The 18,570-nt window shown below is 46.3% G+C and overlaps 1 protein-coding gene across 2 annotated transcripts in view; it reads right to left on the bottom strand.

Annotated features, from left to right (window-relative positions):
• The window catches only part of FAM135B (family with sequence similarity 135 member B), a 281,275-nt gene that overhangs the window by 143,955 nt on the left and 118,750 nt on the right, over positions 1 to 18,570 (bottom strand). The window lies entirely within an intron of this gene.

The raw sequence follows: 18,570 nt of genomic DNA, 5'->3' as shown, positions 1-18,570 counted from the left end.
GCCAGTCCTGGGGTCACTGCCAAACACCGTTCCCCGTATTTCTGTGCCATTCTTAATATGTCACTCCCATTTCCAAACCCTGTCGTTTCAGGACACCGTGCGGGTTTCCACGCCATCAGCAAGGCCTTCGGTCTGGCCACTGCTGCCACAGGTGCAGACGCATCTTTTGCAATTAATGGCCCTTTTGCTCACAAGCTCTTAGGGACATTTCTGGCATCATAATTGTCCTCCCCTTCCAATGATTTAAAGCCCATTGTGAAATGGAATGGATGAAACCAAGCGAAACAGAGGTAAAATGGACCATGAACACACCCATCTCCCACGCCTCACTGAGCTTGTGGCTGGGGGCGACAGTGTACCGTGCATATCCCCCCAGGACATTCTGTGGATGGCCTAGTGTTTGTTTTATGTGTGAAGAGGGCAGAGGAGATGCACTGGGGCCAGATTCCCAGCTGGAGGTCAGGTGACATCACTTGTGAGCTGTGTGACTTAGAACATACCACACAGCTTCTTGGAACTTGTTTCTGTATCTGGAAAAGGATGATTAAAAAAAAGTCTCTGCCATGACATCTGCTTCCAGGAAAGACAGAGTGGACATACTCTTCCCTAGCCTTCTCACCACGTTCAACTAAAACCTCTAGACAATATAGATAAACAAAAGATTATTGCAGAAGAAAAAGAAACCAAACAGCCCAAGGACCTCAAGTTCCAAAGAAAAACAGGGTAATGAGTTCTCTGCAATTTCTTTTTGCCTCATATGTCCCAGAGAGAAGCCAGCTACCCAGAAATACTAATGGCTGCAGATGAAAGAAAGAAAGAAAGAAAGAAAGAAAGAAAGAAAGAAAGAAAGAAGGAAGGAAGGAAGGAAGGAAGGAAGGAAGGAAGGAAGGAAGGAAGGAAAAGAAAAGAAAAGAAAAGAAAAGAAAAGAAAAGAAAAGAAAAGAAAAGCCAAGCCCCAACAAAAATGCCTGCTTTCTCTAGACAAAGGACCAGACGGGGCAGCCAAGCATAACAGAAAACTTTTAGCCGACAGTAGTTATACTCTAGTGATACTACACACAAAAGCTGTGGCCTCACCTCCACCCATACCAGCAAAGGCCAATGGGATCTCGATGTCCACTACTACCAAGTTTTAATGAGGCACCTTCCTCGCCCAGCAAGAGAAGGTCTTTGAAAAGAGGGCCAGACTTTCACTGCTAATGGATGGTGATGAGAACCCCATCGACCCCAGTTTAAGTACAGACCATGTGGAGGGCCTGAGTTTCTACCCTCCTCACCTCAAGTAATGAGGACACAAATATGCTCAAAGGATTTCTGACAATAGTTCAAAAGCCATTCAAGGGAGAAAAGGTGACCTTCTCAGTCAATGGTCCTAAGATGGGCATCCATAGGCAGAAACCAAACCAAAACCAAAACTAAACAAAAAGCTCCACTTAAATCTCACACCTTATGCAAAAATTTATAATTCAAAGTAGATTGTACACTTACATTAAAAATTGAAAACTATTAAGCCTTTAGGAAGGAAAATAAAAGAAAGCTTTAAAATCTAGGGACAAGGGTGCCTGGGTGGCTCAGTCAGTTAAGCATCTGACTTTGGCTCAGGTCATGACCTCCCAGTCCATGAGTTGAAGCCCTGCATCAGGCTCTGTGCTGACAGCTCGGAGCCTGGAGCCTGCTTTGGATTCTGTGTCTCCCTCTCTCTCTGCCTCGCCCCAGCTTGTGCTCTGTCTCACTCTGTCTCAAAAAATAAACATTTAAAGAAAAGTTTGATAAATTAAGAAAATTAAATCTAAGGATAAGCAAAGAGTTCTTAAAATCGACCCCAAAAGTGTGATTCACACACACACACAAACTTCATCAAAGTTAAAACTTTTGTTTTAAAAGTTAAAAACTTTTGTTCTGCAAAATGTGCTACCTTATAAGAGGGTTATATTATATGACAAGTTACACACAGAGAAAATATTTGCAAATCACAAGCCGCTGACCATCATTATTTGTGGATTCTGTATCTGTGAATTCTGCTACTTGTTCAAGTTCATCTGTAACCTCACACTCAATACTCTGACATGCTCCTGGGGAGAAAGGTCTGACTCACCACACGCACGCGTTTCCACTCGAGGTTGAGCAAAGCAACACTACTTTCTTTTTCCAGTTCTCATAGTGTAAACAAATATTGCTTACAGTTTATTTAGTGCCAGGTTTTTTTTTTTTGGTATTTTTGTGCTTTTTGAGGGTGACGCTGCTATTTAAAATGACCCCAGCACTGTAACTCAGGCCTGAAGGAAGCCCGTCTAATCCACTGTAGTGCTGTCCAATGTCCCTAACTGCAAGACGGCTGTGATGTGCCTTACAGAGACTACAGTGAGTTAGACAAGCTTTGTTCAGGCCTGAGTTACAGTGCTATTGGCCATGAGTTCAAGGTTAGTGAATCAAAGCTAGGTAGATAGATGGATAGATAAATAGACTGATAGATAGACAATAGATAGATAAATAGACAGACAGATAGATAGGCAATAGATGATAGATGATGGACGATAGATAGATAGATAGATAGATAGATAATAGATAGATGGATAGCAAGCACTGCTTTAAACAGAAACACACCTAAAACAAGGTTAGGTACTGATCAGTTGACAAACAAGTTGCAACCAGAGGCTCCCAGCACCCAGCTCTATATTTCCCTGAGGAGCAAGAACTCGTCATATGGGGCAGTTTACTACCATCGTGAAATCCCCAGGGGAGCACAGGTAACAGGTAAGGTCACACATCTGGGTGAGGGAGACTGGGGCAGAGCGGAAGATCCCTGCCCTGTCGGTAGCAGACAGCTGGTCCTTAGCAGTAGCTAATTACCACTGTACAGAAACGCTGACTGTGTATTGCTAGACCTTTCAAGTTTTCCAGGGAAGACAGAAATTTGGATTTTCGATAAAACATCTTTAAAATGTTAAACATTGCTTCATAAATTAGTGACGGCGACGACAGCAAGAGCGAGATGGTTAGAGGCAGCAAACCACGGCCACCGCATTCACAATCAACCACCGTGTTGACACATTTGCAGGCTAACTTCCCTGGCATCCATAATCGGCAAACTCTGATTTATACAAATACAAAATGTCACTTCTAGTGTTTCTTTAAACACGATTTCATCATCAAAGGAAGGGAGGCGAATCCCAACCTCTACCACCAGTTTTGATATTCTAATGGCTTCTTCTCTAAACACAAAATGGGTCAGTCATTGCCAGAGACTACACATCAGAATTCTGTCAGGCTGTACTGGGAGCAGTTATGCTCAGGATTTATTAAGCACTACCGTGCCGGGGCCTGCATCAGGAACCCCAGTGTATGTAATCTTGTTGAGTCCCCTAAGAATCCTCTGTGAGAGAAAGGACCATCTCAGATGCTAACCAGAGAGGACACTGGGCCATTGGAAACACCTAACTATTTACCCAAAGTACTGAGGTTACCAAAGGGCAATGAGCATTCCCATCCAGAGATAAAATGTATTTTTTTTAGTCTGCCACCCTTCACATTTTATTGCATAAATTAAAACTTTTTATAACTAATTCCAAAGCCCTGTCTGAGTTCTTATTCCTTAAAATCACTTGGTGTTGCTGAATCTTACTTCAAGGAATCAGTCATCATCTTGAACTTCAGAAGCTTTACAGGCACATATTGAAAGAAATAGGTTTCATTTAGACTTGCCCAATTGGGCTCTGCCCTGATTAAACAGAATGCTTAAACCCCTTTAATAATTCCCTTTTTCTGACAGATCATAAATTCATAAACCATGTGTCAAACATGACATACATGATATCGTTTGATCCCTGCAGGAAATCTTTGATACATATACTGTGATTTCCATCTTAAAGATGAGAAAACTAGGCCCTGGAGATGAAGGGATTTGTCTAAGCTCATGCATTCAGTAAGTAATGTTAGCACATCCGCAGGAATGGCCTGATTATTTCCCACAGGCATTTCCTTTAACCGTCTTAGAGCCACCTTCTTCCGGCTGGGGTCGTTTAAGGAAGACACTGTAAAGAAGGGAGCAGTTAGCTCAAGTCCTTGGAGGGGAAGAAAGTGATGGGGGAGTGAGTTCTAGTTGGAAGGAAGAAAGAAGCTAAGACCAGGAGATAGAAACTTCTAGACAGTACGCCAGCATGTTCCAGTGGTGTAGACTGCACAGGACTCCTTTCGGGAAATAAATAAATATAGTCATCTTTTACTTCATTGGGTTCTATCTGTAAGAGTGGCATAAACTATGACCTTTACATAATGTGGTGGGCAGAATAATTCCCCTTCCCAAGGCGGACATGTCCTAATGTCCAGAACCCATAAAAGAGAATTAACGTTGTAGATGGAATGAAGGTTTCCAACCACCTGGCCTTGACATTACATTATTCTTGATTACCTGGGTGTACCCAAGGTAAACACAAGGGTCCTCCCAAATGGAAGAAGGAGGTAGAAGAGGAAGAATGACGGGGAAACCAATGTGAGAAAGACCCTACCAACCACTGCTGCCTTCACAGATGGAAGGCGCCATCAGCCAAGAAATTCAGGCAGCTGGAAAAGACCGGGAAACAAATTCTTCCCTAGCACCCTCACAAAGGAATACAGTTCTTCCAACATGAGATTTTAGCTTAGTGAGATCCATTTCAGACTTGTGACCTCCAGAATTGTTACATTATAAATTTATGTCATTTTAAGCCATTTAGTTTGGGGCAATTTATTCCAGCAATAGTAGTACATGAATGCATATAGGTTTTCAAATTTCTTCCTTGTGACAAAACTAAAGGAGAGGAATGATTACCCCCACGTTAACAATATACAAACTGTGACTCAGAGATGTTAGGTAATTGTCCCATAGTTGCACAGTAGATAACAGAAAGTTTAGGGATTAAAATGTAGGACCATTTGATTGAAATCAAGCTCTCATATGGGGAGGCACACATGTGTGTTTTAGCCTTCATTAGGCTCCCCTCAGCTCCCCAACACTATTACCACCAGGAGTCCAATCATATTCTCCCTCTGATCACTAATGCATTTCCCTTTGTTTTCCCAAAAGCACCTTTAGAATAGGAATGCTATCTTTTACTTCTTTTGTATTCCTTAGAGCTCTTAGCACTGTATAAGGAGAGAAAAGCATCTAATAAACATTTATTCTTGGTTGATTATAGAAATATCCACTACCAGCTGCTGGATGAGAAAAACCATGTCCTATTCATCTCTGTATTTCCAGCAACTAATGCGATGCTTACACATAGTTGGCATTCAGTGTAAGAAGGAAGGAAGGGAGGGAGGGAGGGAAGGAGGAAGGAAGGAAGGAAGGGGGAGGGAAGGAGGGAAGGAGGAAGGAAGGAAGGAAGGGGGAGGGAGGGAAGGAAGGAAGGATGGAAGGGACGGAGAGGAGAAGGGAGGAAGGGGGAGGGAAGCTTGAAGGAGAAAAAGGAAAGGGAAGGGAAGGGAAGGGAATAGGCAAAGAAAGGAAGGGAAGAAAGGAGAAAGAATCCAATAACAGATTCCTTCAAAAACCATGGGGTTATACAATCCACTCCCAACATCTACAACTCTGTGAGCAACTAAGAATCCACATGCAATTTTTTATAAAACAAACAAAACTAGAAATGACTTTCTATAATGGGAATACAGAGATCTGTGACATTTTGCTACCATCACTTTCATATCAGGGATGATATGAAACAACCACTGTGACCCAGAGGCAGGCAACATGACCTAAAGTACAAATCACTGTGTTTGCAAAAAGGTCAAACCAAGACTCTGGAGTCAGAATGCCTAGGTCCCAAAGCCAAATGGGCAAACCTCACATAACAGCTTTCCTTCTCTGAGACTCTTTCCTCACAGGTGACAACACCTGTACAGCCGCACAGAACTGTCATATGATGTGGGGACGCCTGGGTGGCTCAGTCGGTTAAGCGTCCAACTTCGGCTCAGGTCACGATCTCACGGTTCGTGGGTTCGAGCTCCATGCCGGGCTTTGTGTTGACAGCTCAGAGCCTGGAGCCGGTTTCAGATTCTGTGTCTCCCTCTCTCTCTGCCCCTCCCCTGTTCATGCTGTCTCTCTCTCTCTCTCTCTCTCTCTCTCAGAAATAAATTAAAAACATTAATAAAAAAATTTAAAAAAAAAGAACTGTCATATGATGTAAACAGGATGTGCATGTAAAGCCCTTGGTGTGATGCCAAACCTTCAGTATTTCATTAAAGAGAAAATATTGTTGCTGCTATTTCCTGGGATGTGTGTTACACACACATCCTCCCCCAGCTGTGATCTCAATCTATCCTCCAACCTCACGACTGGCGTGAAGCAGGGGAAAGGTGATGGCCTGGGTGGGACACGTTGAGAGATGCCTGTGGCACATAGTACTTGAAGATACAAAATGGCGGCACCAGATGTGACACTCTGCTAGGACATAGTTTTATCCATATGGCTAAGAAAAAATCCTCTTTCTTGGAGTCTTCTGAAGCTATAGAGCATCGTGGTTATAAGTACAAACTCTGGATCTCTGCCCTGACTCGCTGTGTGACCCAACAGGTCAGTGGAAGACCCACTGGCCCCCGGGAAAAACTCTCTGGCCTAATAGGGAAGCCAGGGAAGTCAGGCCCATAAGAGAGGCCTTGGTACTCCAAAAAATTAACTAAAACTTTTAAAAGACCCAGGAAATGACCAATACACTTTTACTGTACACTCATAGACCGATTCATCTGTTCTGACAGTATCCACCCACCATAACAGAACTATAAACTACTCTGTTGGATTTTCTTGGCCTCCAGAGCAAACAATGAGATACTTTTTCAAGAAAAGTCCACTCTAATATTTCAGCCAAACTTGTCTAGATACTTTGATATGGTCAAAACAATGATTATAGTAATTCAGATTCCACTGGTGTCTACTGTGATGACCTCTTTCCTCATTCCCATCTCCTTGCTGATCCGGAAGGGTCCCTGTGATGTTCACACCATGAACTGTCTGCCCAATACCCATAATCTCCTCCTTCCTTACAAAAGAAAAACCAGATTTTGTAAGAGAAAGGAAAAGGCCTACCTAAAAACACTCAGCCCTCCTGACTCCCGTGGCAGCTAGGAGGGATCCTGCGATCTTCCCCCGGCTAATGAAAGAAAAGGATGCATTGCCAATGGAGCAAAGAGGAGCAATTCTAAAGGAGAAGTCTTGGTCTCATGACCCTTGGGCTGTCTCCCCTTCTCTGACTTTGTCTCCTGACTTGATACAGGAGACACTGTATCAAGTGGGCACTAGAACAGTCATCTTTTGGCCATGAGAAGAAAGGCCACATGGAAGGGATGGTTGAGCAGAAAGACAGAAGAGGTCTGAGTCTTTCGTATCCTTGTCGACATGTAGTGCTGGCCACGTCTGGACTTCTTGTGACATCTTGTAATTTTTAAGCCAGGATTTGTCATGTGTCTGACCGTTCGAGACACAATCCTTACGGATGGAATCCAGATGCCCCTGGAGCCATATTTTCTCCAAGGGGAACTCAGAAGAAGTGGCATAGGCAATCTGGCTTCTCTTATTGTCTTTTCTCTGGGTGGTGGAAATCTGAGCTTTTCCTTGTGGTAGAGCTATTAAAATCTAAGAATCTAGATTAGAGTTTGGGATAGAAACAAAGCAGGTATTTTTGTCCCTTAGAGTTTAAAGTACTTATGGAAAGGGTCCTCTCCATAAAGCTGGACCTAACTTTTGGCATCCTCCAACAGGGTTTAGGGCTAAAGCCCCAGGTGACAATAAAGCGTCTTTAGCTTACTCTATGAATATGTTGTGAATGTGCATGTCTCTCCTGAAAACTTCAGGAACGTGCGTGGCCAAAGGTTAAAAAGGCCAGTCCCTGTGTCCTTTCCAACTGTGAACTAGACACATCCTCTGCCCTTATTTCTCTCCTTTGTGTCTAGCAGCATGTGACATTCATGCCAACAGAAACTACATTATTCTTCATGAAAACTCTTAGAATTGTATACTGCATTCCCACTTACAGGTACGGAAATAAGGTTTTTCTAAGTCCCCTCAGTCTTGGGTAGTTTCCTCATACAAATGTACAGATCAGGACTCAGCTAGAGACCCCAGGCTAACCTTTTGCACATACTTAGAGTGTTCGCTCTCTCTCTCTCTCTCTCATAATAGCAGAAGTGAGTTGCAGGCACTTAGTAAATATTTGTTCAATCAAATCATTTTTGAATTAAATGTCTATAAAAACCCACACACAGTTAGGGCTCCTTGATGGCTCAGTCGGTTAAGCATCTGACTCTTGATTTCGGCTCAGGTCATGATCTCACAGTTCATGGGTTCCAGCTCCACATGAAGCTCTGTGCTGACAGTGGGGAGTCTGCTTGGGATTCTCTCTCTCTCTCTCTCTCTCTTCTCTCTGCCCCTACACTGTTCATGCTCTCTCTCTCTCTCAAAATAAATAAATAAACTTTAAAATAAAAAAAAAACCATACAGTAACTGCATTTCTCATGGTGCTTCCCAACCATGCAGTGGTCTATCAACAGTGCACAATTTCATGTTTTTTGACCTCAAGTGGGTAGCTTGACACTGGCCATGGCGGAAGTATTTACACCATAGAAATCGATAAACGTCACAATGAGTTTTTTCTTTTTTTTTTTGAGCCAGTTTTTAAACATTTCTCAGCATCCCACAGCAACCCCTCAGGACCACCACTCTATTCTTTTAACCAAAGGAAACATGGAGCCCACACAAATTAAAAAGAGGACAATCTGGAACAGTTGTAAGAAAGCCACAGTTAGATGGGAGTCCAACTATCAAGCCTTCAGGAAAACTCTATTCATTGCTCCAAGACACTTCATTGAACAAAGCTACACTCATTACACTCCTCGGATAGTTCTCCTCTGAGCCGGAAGGAAGAATGACCGTAAGGTGTGCACTCTGAGTATAGATTTCAAAGACTTATCAACGTAGCTGTACCTCTTCCCCGGTTCTCCCCTCTTCTTACGTTAAAAGCAAAGCAAAAGTGGGGCGCCTGGGTGGCTTAGTCGGTTAAGCGTCCGACTTTCGCTTAGGTCATGATCTCGCGGTTCGTGGGTTCGAGCCCCGCGTCGGGCTCTGTGCTGACTGCCAGCTCAGAGCCTGGAGCCTGTTTCAGTCTGTGACTCCCTCTCTCTCTGACCCTCCCCTGCTCAAGCTGTCTCTCTCTCTCTCCTAGAAATAAATAAAAACATAAAAAAAAAAAAAAATTTAAAAAGCAAAGCAAAAGTGATGAATCACTAAGTTCTTCTCCTGAAACTAACTAAATAAACAAACAAAAGTTTTAACAAAATAAATGAAATAAAATAAATTAAAACAAATAAAAACAAAGTTAAACTACAGTAGCAAAACAGCAATCGTGACGCTCTTTGTGCCACTTAAGACAATTAAACTCTCTGAGCTTCAGTTTTTCATTTGTAAATGAGGATGGTCAGTTACCTTCTGTGGTTGACACAGACAGAAATCAGATTCAATGTGTAGAGCAGCACTGGGTTTTAAGAAACGAAGGGTATTATTTTTGCTACCGTTACTTGTACACATCATCCTGATTTGTTCACGAACAACCATCCCTACTCACAAGACGAAGCCGCGTAGGGAACTCAAATCAGCAATGCAGGAGCCTAGATGGAGACGCCATATGTAAGAAACGGGGTCCCAGAGACCACAGAACACTGGAAAGTGCCTCCCCACCCCTGCATTTCCCTGTTTTCATTCGCACTCACTGGGGAACCTGTTGTTCCCACCTAATGAGCCAACCCAGACGGGGTTTCTAATTTGCAGGAGTGGCCATGTGTCGATGCTGCTCTCAGCAAACTTGCCGGTGCCAGTCTCCACGTCTACCCATTTGCAGGTAACGGGAAGACCCCTTCCTGAGAGCCGAGATGGAATGGGATTTCATCACAAGATGTCTGGAACATGGCACATAACCAACAGGTGCCACGTCTCTTCCCTTTTGATTTGAGGTAGCACTGGATTTTCTTCGCATTTGTGTTGCTTGATTAAATGAGGTTAGGTAGAAGCAGGCTTTCAAGCTTCTTGCACAGCTTGAAATGACATGGGTAATTTAAAACCTCAGACCAGAAAATCTGCTGTGCAGTGTCACACTGTGACAAGGGGCTCGACAGAGAGAATTTTTCTAATTAGCAAGACCAGATCCGACACCCAGTTCCAAGCAGGCGGAGGGTGGGGACAGGTCTTTCATGAAGAGGGATCACGAAGACGCAGTGGGGAACCCAAGGGCTCTGGCTTTTGTCTCAGACGGGCCAGGTGTTAAATACCAGATTCGCCACTTAGGAGAGGTGTGTGACCTTAAGCAGTCCATTTACCTCTCTGAGCGCTGGTTTTCTCATCTTAAAAATGAGTCATTGTGAGGAACAAATGGGATACTACAGGCGGAGCGCCTGGCATAGTTCATGCGACCCCATAAGCACCAATTCCTTCTAAAATATAGTTGTAAGTATTCTTATAATTATGACCTATTGGGATGCTGCTAATGGGAAGTAGACATAAAAAGGGGGGAAAGATCTCTATGCCCACCAAGCTAGTTTGTGGAGTCCATGAAAGAGAACGCGACGGCTCACACTGGCCCATCATCCAACCCGTTATACCAATACATTCAGATATAATTTAATTCTAGGATATATATTGATATTAAGTGATAAGAAAGGACACTCTACAAGTAGATGAATAAATTACCTTATTGTTGCCTTTGGATACCCCAGAAATATTTACAATAACAACCACAACATCAGAGCAAGAATGAAGGAAGCCACCCATCCTTGTGAACAAATACTGAGTCAGTCACCACACCAGGTTTCACAAGTGATGTCACATTCTACCCAGACAATATCCATGAAAGATGGCCATTATCTTCTCTCTTCTTCCTAGGTGGAATCTGAAGCCCAAAAGAACATACCTCACTCATAGATTTATAGAGCATAAGATGAAGTGGTATGCAAGCTCAGGGCTATGAAAGCCCAAAGATAACAAAAATATTCTTCAAATCAGGGTCAACTCATGCATACTGGACACCAGCAAATGTCACCTGGGGGCAGTGATGGGTCATAATAATGAAGAGGTCAAACATTAAAAAGTCATGCCAGTGACAGGGATGGAAAACACCACCATGAGCTCTCTGTCCACTTCATATTCTTGCTACTTAATCATGGTCAACTATACACTGACCAATGTGAGTACAGGGCACCATGACAGGGGCTGAGGACCAGAAGAATGACAAAATAGGCCCTGCCCTCAAGGAGCTTACAGCCCGGAAGAGAAAAAAACTAACTTCACAGCTAGTTTGCATAATCTAAATGATTATACAATGAACTAAACTACAATGAACTAAAACTGGTCCCTGAAAGACAGAGTGTGTAGGAGAGAGATCTCATGTCAGGAAACAGGAGTGTGAGCCGGGAGTTCAAGGCCAGTAATGACAGCAGAGTGGCCGGGGTAGAAGGTGGTATCTCTGGTGTCACCCCTTCACAGCAGGGGTGATGTTGGGCTCAGGAAACGAGGCTGGGACTGTGTCCTGTAGACCCATTCTCCCCTGAGAATCACAGTGACTTCCTCAGTATTAGACCACAGGCTTTGAGCCAGAGCATGACTGAGATCCTAACAGACAGAGATGCTCTGTAATGGAATTATGTACATGCTCCATATTGCTAAGCCTGAGTTCACCTGACTTCTCCTGGGTTTGACCCATTTTATAAATGGATCAGTTAGTACTGATGAGGCTCACCTGCTGTCTTGGCTCACCCGTGAAGACTGGGTAGGTCCAGGCCATGCCGGGAAAGAAGGAGCGGCAACTGAGGTGGAGGGACAACTTGGAAAACACAGAGGGGGTGAGTCCCAGAGCTGTGTGTAGGGACCCTGGGGAGCTGAGTTTGGCTGGAGGACAGGATGGGGAACGCAGAATTACAAATAGAGGTTTCTTTCCCAAGCATTCACCCTACTATCTGCTACTGCATAAACATATGGCCTCACCACCCTCCACAGAGGATTACGTGTAGTGCTGAAACACGACAATCCTGAAATCGAACAAAGTTTTGTTCTGTTCCAGACTCATCCCCTCCCAGGTGTGTGATCTGAGAAAAGCTGCTTAACCTCTCTGAGCTACCATTTCCTCTTTTTTTAACAGGCAGACCCAACTCACCAGGTTGAGTGAGGTCGACATAAAAATAATGTTCAGCACAGCACAGAGTAAGCCTCCAATAATCATTAGCCGATTAATGTACTTATTACCATTATTACTCCAATGAGGAAAGTCTTCATGGAGGGAGGTAAGGTCTTCAGACTGAAACTTGGGTTTGAATCCTGTCCCTGCCACCTTCCAGGTGTGTGACGTTAGGAAGATCATTTCAGCTCTCTGGGCCTCAGTTTCTTTGTTTGTAAAGAGGGATAAGAATGCCCGTCTGGCACGTTGGCTAGAAGGAGCACAGGAGACGGCAGAGGGGCCTGCACGTGCCTGTACTCGGGAAATGCAAGATGCTTTGAGCATCACCATGGGTGATCACTGTCTACCTCGCCTCCTGTCTCAGACAACCCGCTGTGAGCCATATTTCCTATACAGGCTATGAGGACAGACGAAGCAGGCCACCAGAGCCGGGGTGACAGCAGCTGGATGATGACTGACAGACACACAGACAGACAGACAGACTTGCCCAAACTGTTCTCTCAGAGGAAGAATCGCTGACCAATTTCCAGCCCCTTCCATCAGAATGTGTTTCTATTGAGAAGAAACTGTCACAACCCTAGTTAGTCTTCCTCCCCAGGTCCCCTGTCTCTTAATCGTCTTTTCCTATGAAAACAGCCCGGATTTGCAGCCAGGCTGGAGATTTCAAGGGATTTCCCCGTCTGCGTAAAAATTTCCCATTTCCTCATCAATCAAATTTATTTCTGCAAAACTGTTCAGACAGAACAACAAAGAAGTCCCTTAGCTCCATCTGACTAAGAGATGTGCTCTGTAATTACAAGGGAGGGGAGGGGGGTGTGTGAAGCTGCTGTTGCGGAACTGCTGGCCGGCGGGCGCATGGAGCCGGGTAGCGGAGGGGGCCCCGGACTTGGCCGGACGTGGAGGAGCAGCAGGTGCACCTCACCTCGCAGCGTGGCTGCGAGGCTCTAGGGACGTGGCGGAAGAGGACTCAGGGCCACCCACGGCCGGCCAACGGGCTGCGCTCTGGCCATGCCTGCGGACAGCAGCACCGCCTTTATCGTCATGCCTGAAAAAGACCCACTCTGTGCTAAAAAGACCTGGCTCAGGAAGCTGGACACGTGGATGGCACTATCTAAATGTTCAGTGAATTGACCAGAAGGAAGAGGGAAACATTCCCAATACTTAGGAGTTCAGGGACTGCGGCTCTATTGGACTGACCCCAAGAAAGCCAGTGTGAATCTGGTACACAGCCTGCTCTTTGATGGGCTGTCTCCCCCTAGCCCACACACACACGCACACACACAGAGATACACACGCACATGCACACACACACACACACACACACACACACCTCTCTATAAAGCCAGGGCATCTGCTCTTCTGCAGCTGCTCATTTTTATAACCGGTGGCCTCTCCGTATGTTTCTCCCTTCCCTGGGCTAGGAGTTCAGAGCTGCGGTTGCCATTTATGCAGTTCAGGGCAACGTCCCTCTGGTGGATGGCAATCGGCCACTTTTCTGTGACCTCCTTGTCCTGGAGGATGGGACAGGACAAACACCAAGCAAAGTCTGCAAGGGCAAACCCGGGTCCGCTGCAGACCCCTCACCCTGCGGCCCCGCGGCAGGTGCGCAGAGAACCCTCGCTGCCCCACGACGATCTCCTCAACACTTCCTGCTCAAGGGCACTGCCCTTTCCAAATAAAATTAGTACAACTACTAGCTACCAGGCACCGGATCGTACCACGTGCCGCAGCTCGGGCAGGAAGACACGGCCCCTGTGGGCTTCAGTGAACCACCTAACTATGGTCATCTTCATTTTATTAATGAAAGGAACAGGCTCACGGGGTGAAGTGGCTTTCAAGGCTCTGCTGCTAATAATTAGCAGAGGGGACATTCAGGGCAGTCGTGTCCATCCTCAGAGCCTGCGCTCTCTCATTGCCTCCCCACCTCACGTTTTCTTCACAGGACTTCTATTCTGCAAGTTTCAGGCAATTCATCATCTCCATGGTGAGCTGTCAGACTCTCTCAATAAATCTGTCATTTTCATTCCTGTGTCCTTAGCATGCCACGCATAGTCGGTGCTAGAAATGTTCTCGGACTTAACCCAGAGGCCCCTAAACACAAAGTGCTGAGTAATGACAGACTCCAGTCCTAAATGCATCATTTGAAGAAAGAAATACACTGTGCCTCCTTCGGCGTGCATTTTGTCATCAGGCACACCAGGTACTAATGGTGGGTCTTCGGGGCATTTTAATCACTAATGTGCAAACCCCAAACAGTTTCTATTATGATTTAAGTTGTGAAGAAATAAAATGGCTCTACTATCTTTAGGATGATTGAAAATAGTGTCATTTCTTTTCAAAAGTAGGTCTGGCAGTAGGCATTATTACAGAATACAAATGAGAAAAGAGGTTCAGAGAGATTGACTGACTTGCCCAAAGTCACACAGCACAGATGGAAGGGAGCTGGGAGTTCTGAAAGCTCTTCCAAAGATGAGACAACATGGTCAGTCCTTAGTAACCTCACACTAATAACAGATTAATGGAGACTTGAAAAAAGTCCTTACTCTCAAGCGATCTGTTATTTCCCCAAAGTCCCAAGTTTTCTTTTTTTTTCATGTTTATTTATTTTTGAGAGACAGGGCACAAGTGGGGGAGGAACAAAGAGGGAGACATAGTATCTGAAGCGGCTCCAGGCTCTGAACTGTCAGCACAGAGCCCAATGGGGGGCTCAAGCTCACAAACCGTGAGATCATGACCTGAGCTAAAGTCAGACGCTTAACCGGCTGAGCCTCCCAGATGACCCTCTGTTTCCAGGTTTTGAATGATGTGGCCATGGTCAGGGGCCCCTATGGGCCCTTCTCTCTGGTGAGGACAAACATGTATTTGCTACACCCATTCCTTCAATCTGGTTCTCAAGAAACCAGGGATAATATGTGAGCTCAGCTTTAAAGGGAAGTAGTCCAGGGGCGCCTGGGTGGCTTAGTCGGTTAAGCGTCCGACTTTCGCTTAGGTCATGATCTCACGGTTCATGGGTTCAAGCCCCGCGTCGGGCTCTGTGCTGACTGCCAGCTCAGAGCCTGGAGCCTATTTCAGTCTGTGACTCCCTCTCTCTCTGGCCCTCCCGGGCTCACGCTGTCTCTCTCCCTCTCTCCTAGAAATAAAAAAAAAAAAAAAAAAAAAAAAAAAGGGGGGGAAGTAGTCCAGGGCCACTTGGTGGCTCAGTCGGTTAAGCATCCAACTTCAGCTCAGGTCATAATCTCACGGTTTGGGGGTTCAAGCCCCACATCACGCTTGGTGCTGACAGTTTGGAGTGTGGATCCTGCATCAGAATCTGTGTCTCCCCCTCTCTCTGCCCTGACTCTTTCTTTCTCTCTCTCTCTCTCAAAAATAAAAAATAAACATTAAAATTTTTAAAAACGTAAAGGGAAGTAGGAGTTCAGAAAGAACAGCGCTGATGACAAAAAGAGTGATTTCCTTCTCATCGTTGGTAAGAGATCAGCAAAAGTGCAGAGAAGCCTGGCCAGTGAGATGACTTTGCTCCGGGAGCTGCAGCCACACCCATGAGGTGCTGCGGGGCATGACTCTGCACCTGCTGAAACATGCCACCATTCTGCACACGGCCCTTGCCCTTGCACATGGCCACACCTCTGCACATGCCGCTCCCTCCTTGGGACGCCAGCCTCAAGCATCCCAAGAAGTGTCATCCTCTGTCAGGATTCAACTCAAAGGCTCACTCCCTGACAGCTGCCCTAGGTACCGCCCGCCCCCATCCTCTGTTCTCGAAGGGCCTGGGGCCGCTACTGCTTTGTACAGAGCACTCCGCCTCATCACCCTCCCGCGGTCTGTCCCCAGAAGAACCCTACGTTCATGCCCCTTCCTGTTTCCCCCAGCGTGACGCCGGGCACCCAGCCTCCCTGTCCCTCTGCAGGGATTAGGAAAGGATTAACACATGCGTTTTATCTGTTCACCCCAAGCCCCTGGCTGTGAGCGCCTTATTGATTTCTACAAACTGCTTCCTCAACCTGCTTATTTGAGGAACGAGTGAACGACTTCATCCTGAGCCACTCTGGCGGCCAGGATCTGCCCCCCGACTTCCTGACCCTGACCTCCGCCTCACTCTGGCAGCACTGCTCCCCGGCTACCTGTGCATTTTCACATCACTCAGAGTTCTGGTCTATAGCAAACGGCCGTAGGTTTCCGTAGAAAACATTCCTTCACTCAACTTTCAGTAAACAATTAGAAAAAAATCAGTGTTCAATGTACATAACGGAATCTTATTTTTGTTTAACGTGCTGACAGTATGTACATATATCTGTATCCACGCAGAGAAGTCAGTAAGCTTTCTTAAAGCTCAGCAATGGCTTCGAGAAATAGGATGTTTGTTGCTCTGCATTTTCTATTTTACATAAATGAATATGCAGTTTTGTGTAAAAGGACAGATGTCTTCAACGCAATATGGACCTTGGAAGGTTCCCCACGAAATACTAGACGGACTTGCAGTCCCAGCGCGGCCTTCGGAGCTCCAGTTTACAAACTGGTCTGTGTGGTGGAAATGCCCTGTCACAGAACCACTGGTGGGAGTCCACTAAGCCGGATGGGCGTCCCCGCCGGCCACAGAGCCCCAGCGCAGGGTGATGCAAGCTAGGGGCCACCAGAACTCGGGGAGGCCGGGTAACACTCCAGCTATGCTTACTGTCTTAAATCTCCCCCCTAGCGCCCCCTTCCAACTTCGACTGTTTTTGTATGCAAACCAAAGGATCCTGCAATGTGTTTGCAGCGTGTATTTTTAAAACTTCCAAACAATGGCAAGAATTTAGCTCTCGATGTGGCATTAACTCACATTTGATAAGCCAAATGCATCATGTTTTTGTTTTGTTTTTAATATTTTTATTTATTTCTAGGAGAGAGAGAGAGAGAGAGAGAGAGACAGCGTGAGCAGGGGAGGGTCAAAGAGAGAGGGAGACACAGACTCTGAAATAGGCTCCAGGCTCTGAGCTGGCAGTCAGCACAGAGCCCGACGCGGGGCCCGAACCCACGAACTGCGAGATCATGACCTAAGCGAAAGTCGGACGCTTAACCGACTAAGCCACCCAGGCGCCCCTGCATCATGTTTTAACACCTAACTAAACACATATTTTACAGATAAACCATGCGGGCCACAGGCCACCCCCACCTCCTCCATTTACCTCTCTGCTGCCCTGAAGCCGGAAGTCAGGGGTGGGCTAGAGTCAGGACCGTGACCCCTGACGTCTGTAACATGCTTCCGGGGTATGAGGAAACAGGAAGGGACTGTGGAGCCTGGGCATGCGCAGCCCTGCCCCGGGACCCTGACCACCTAGGTGCCCAGGGACTGCAGTCCCCGGGGGTGCCAGGGCAGCAAGGGCAGTCGCCACCGCCAGGAAGCCTCCTTGAAATAAAGCCGGAGGACAAAGGGAAAGACATCAGGACAGTGACAGTCACTGGGACAGTCAGGGCCCCACATATATTTCCAATGTGTACTTATCGCAGCGTGTTTGAAATGGGAGAAAAAAATGCAAGCCTCTCCTGATACGGCCCCAGTGCCCTCACATCTGACCGGGCACGGGTCTCCTGCCAGCACCACCCCTCCTGTCCCCAAAGCAAAAATGTCCATGTCTCAGCCCAGCACTCAAGGCCTCTCTCTGCAGGGAGGAGATCAAGCACTCTAAGCCAGGGCAGGGACGGGATGCTTCTGAAAGACCCTCTCCCTCTGTCTGCTGAACCTTTACCAAGTTCCTACTGTGTGCACTTATTGCAGACGCCCTTGGCATCCCCAAACCAGCAGGTTTGACAAGCACTTTGTCTGCCTACTGTGTGACAGGCACAGAGCTAGTATTTCCTCACCTATGACCCCGGAAAGAACATGGTGAGGCAGGTTACGCTATGGAGAAAACAGGTGGGCTGAGCCCAGGGAGATCACAGTAGCAACACAGCTTCCGTGGAGGCAGGGCGCTGATCCATCCCAAGCACGGGGAGCATGTGGATCCGGGCATGAATGACAGATCGGGCACTGGGAGCCAGAGAAGTGAAGTGACTCTCTGGGTGCCACCAAGCATCTGGGGACCTGCCCCAGAAGCTCCTCAGCTCGCTGTCAGCAGGAATATCCATTCCTGCTTCGACCTCCAAATTAGCATGGCCAGCGACAAAGTAGCAAAAGGCATAGCCTCCTTTCAGACCCGAGACAGGCAACGGTGCTTCAACCTGTCCTTGTAACAAAGAGCCCTTCAGGTGACTCTACAGGGCTGTTGGTACTCACACGATTCTAAGAACACAGCCACGTAGACTCCTGGGACAGAGGCGAGAGTCTGACAGGGTGCTTAGGCAGGAGACCATGACACTCAGAAAGACTTCATTTTTAGTACAATGAGGCAGATAATCAAAGAATCA

This window comes from Hyaena hyaena, unplaced genomic scaffold (genome assembly GCF_003009895.1).
Source record: "Hyaena hyaena isolate Hyena2069 unplaced genomic scaffold, ASM300989v1 scaffold_69, whole genome shotgun sequence".
Lineage (NCBI taxonomy): Eukaryota > Metazoa > Chordata > Mammalia > Carnivora > Hyaenidae > Hyaena > Hyaena hyaena.
This window is presented reverse-complemented; position numbering and strand designations above follow the sequence as displayed.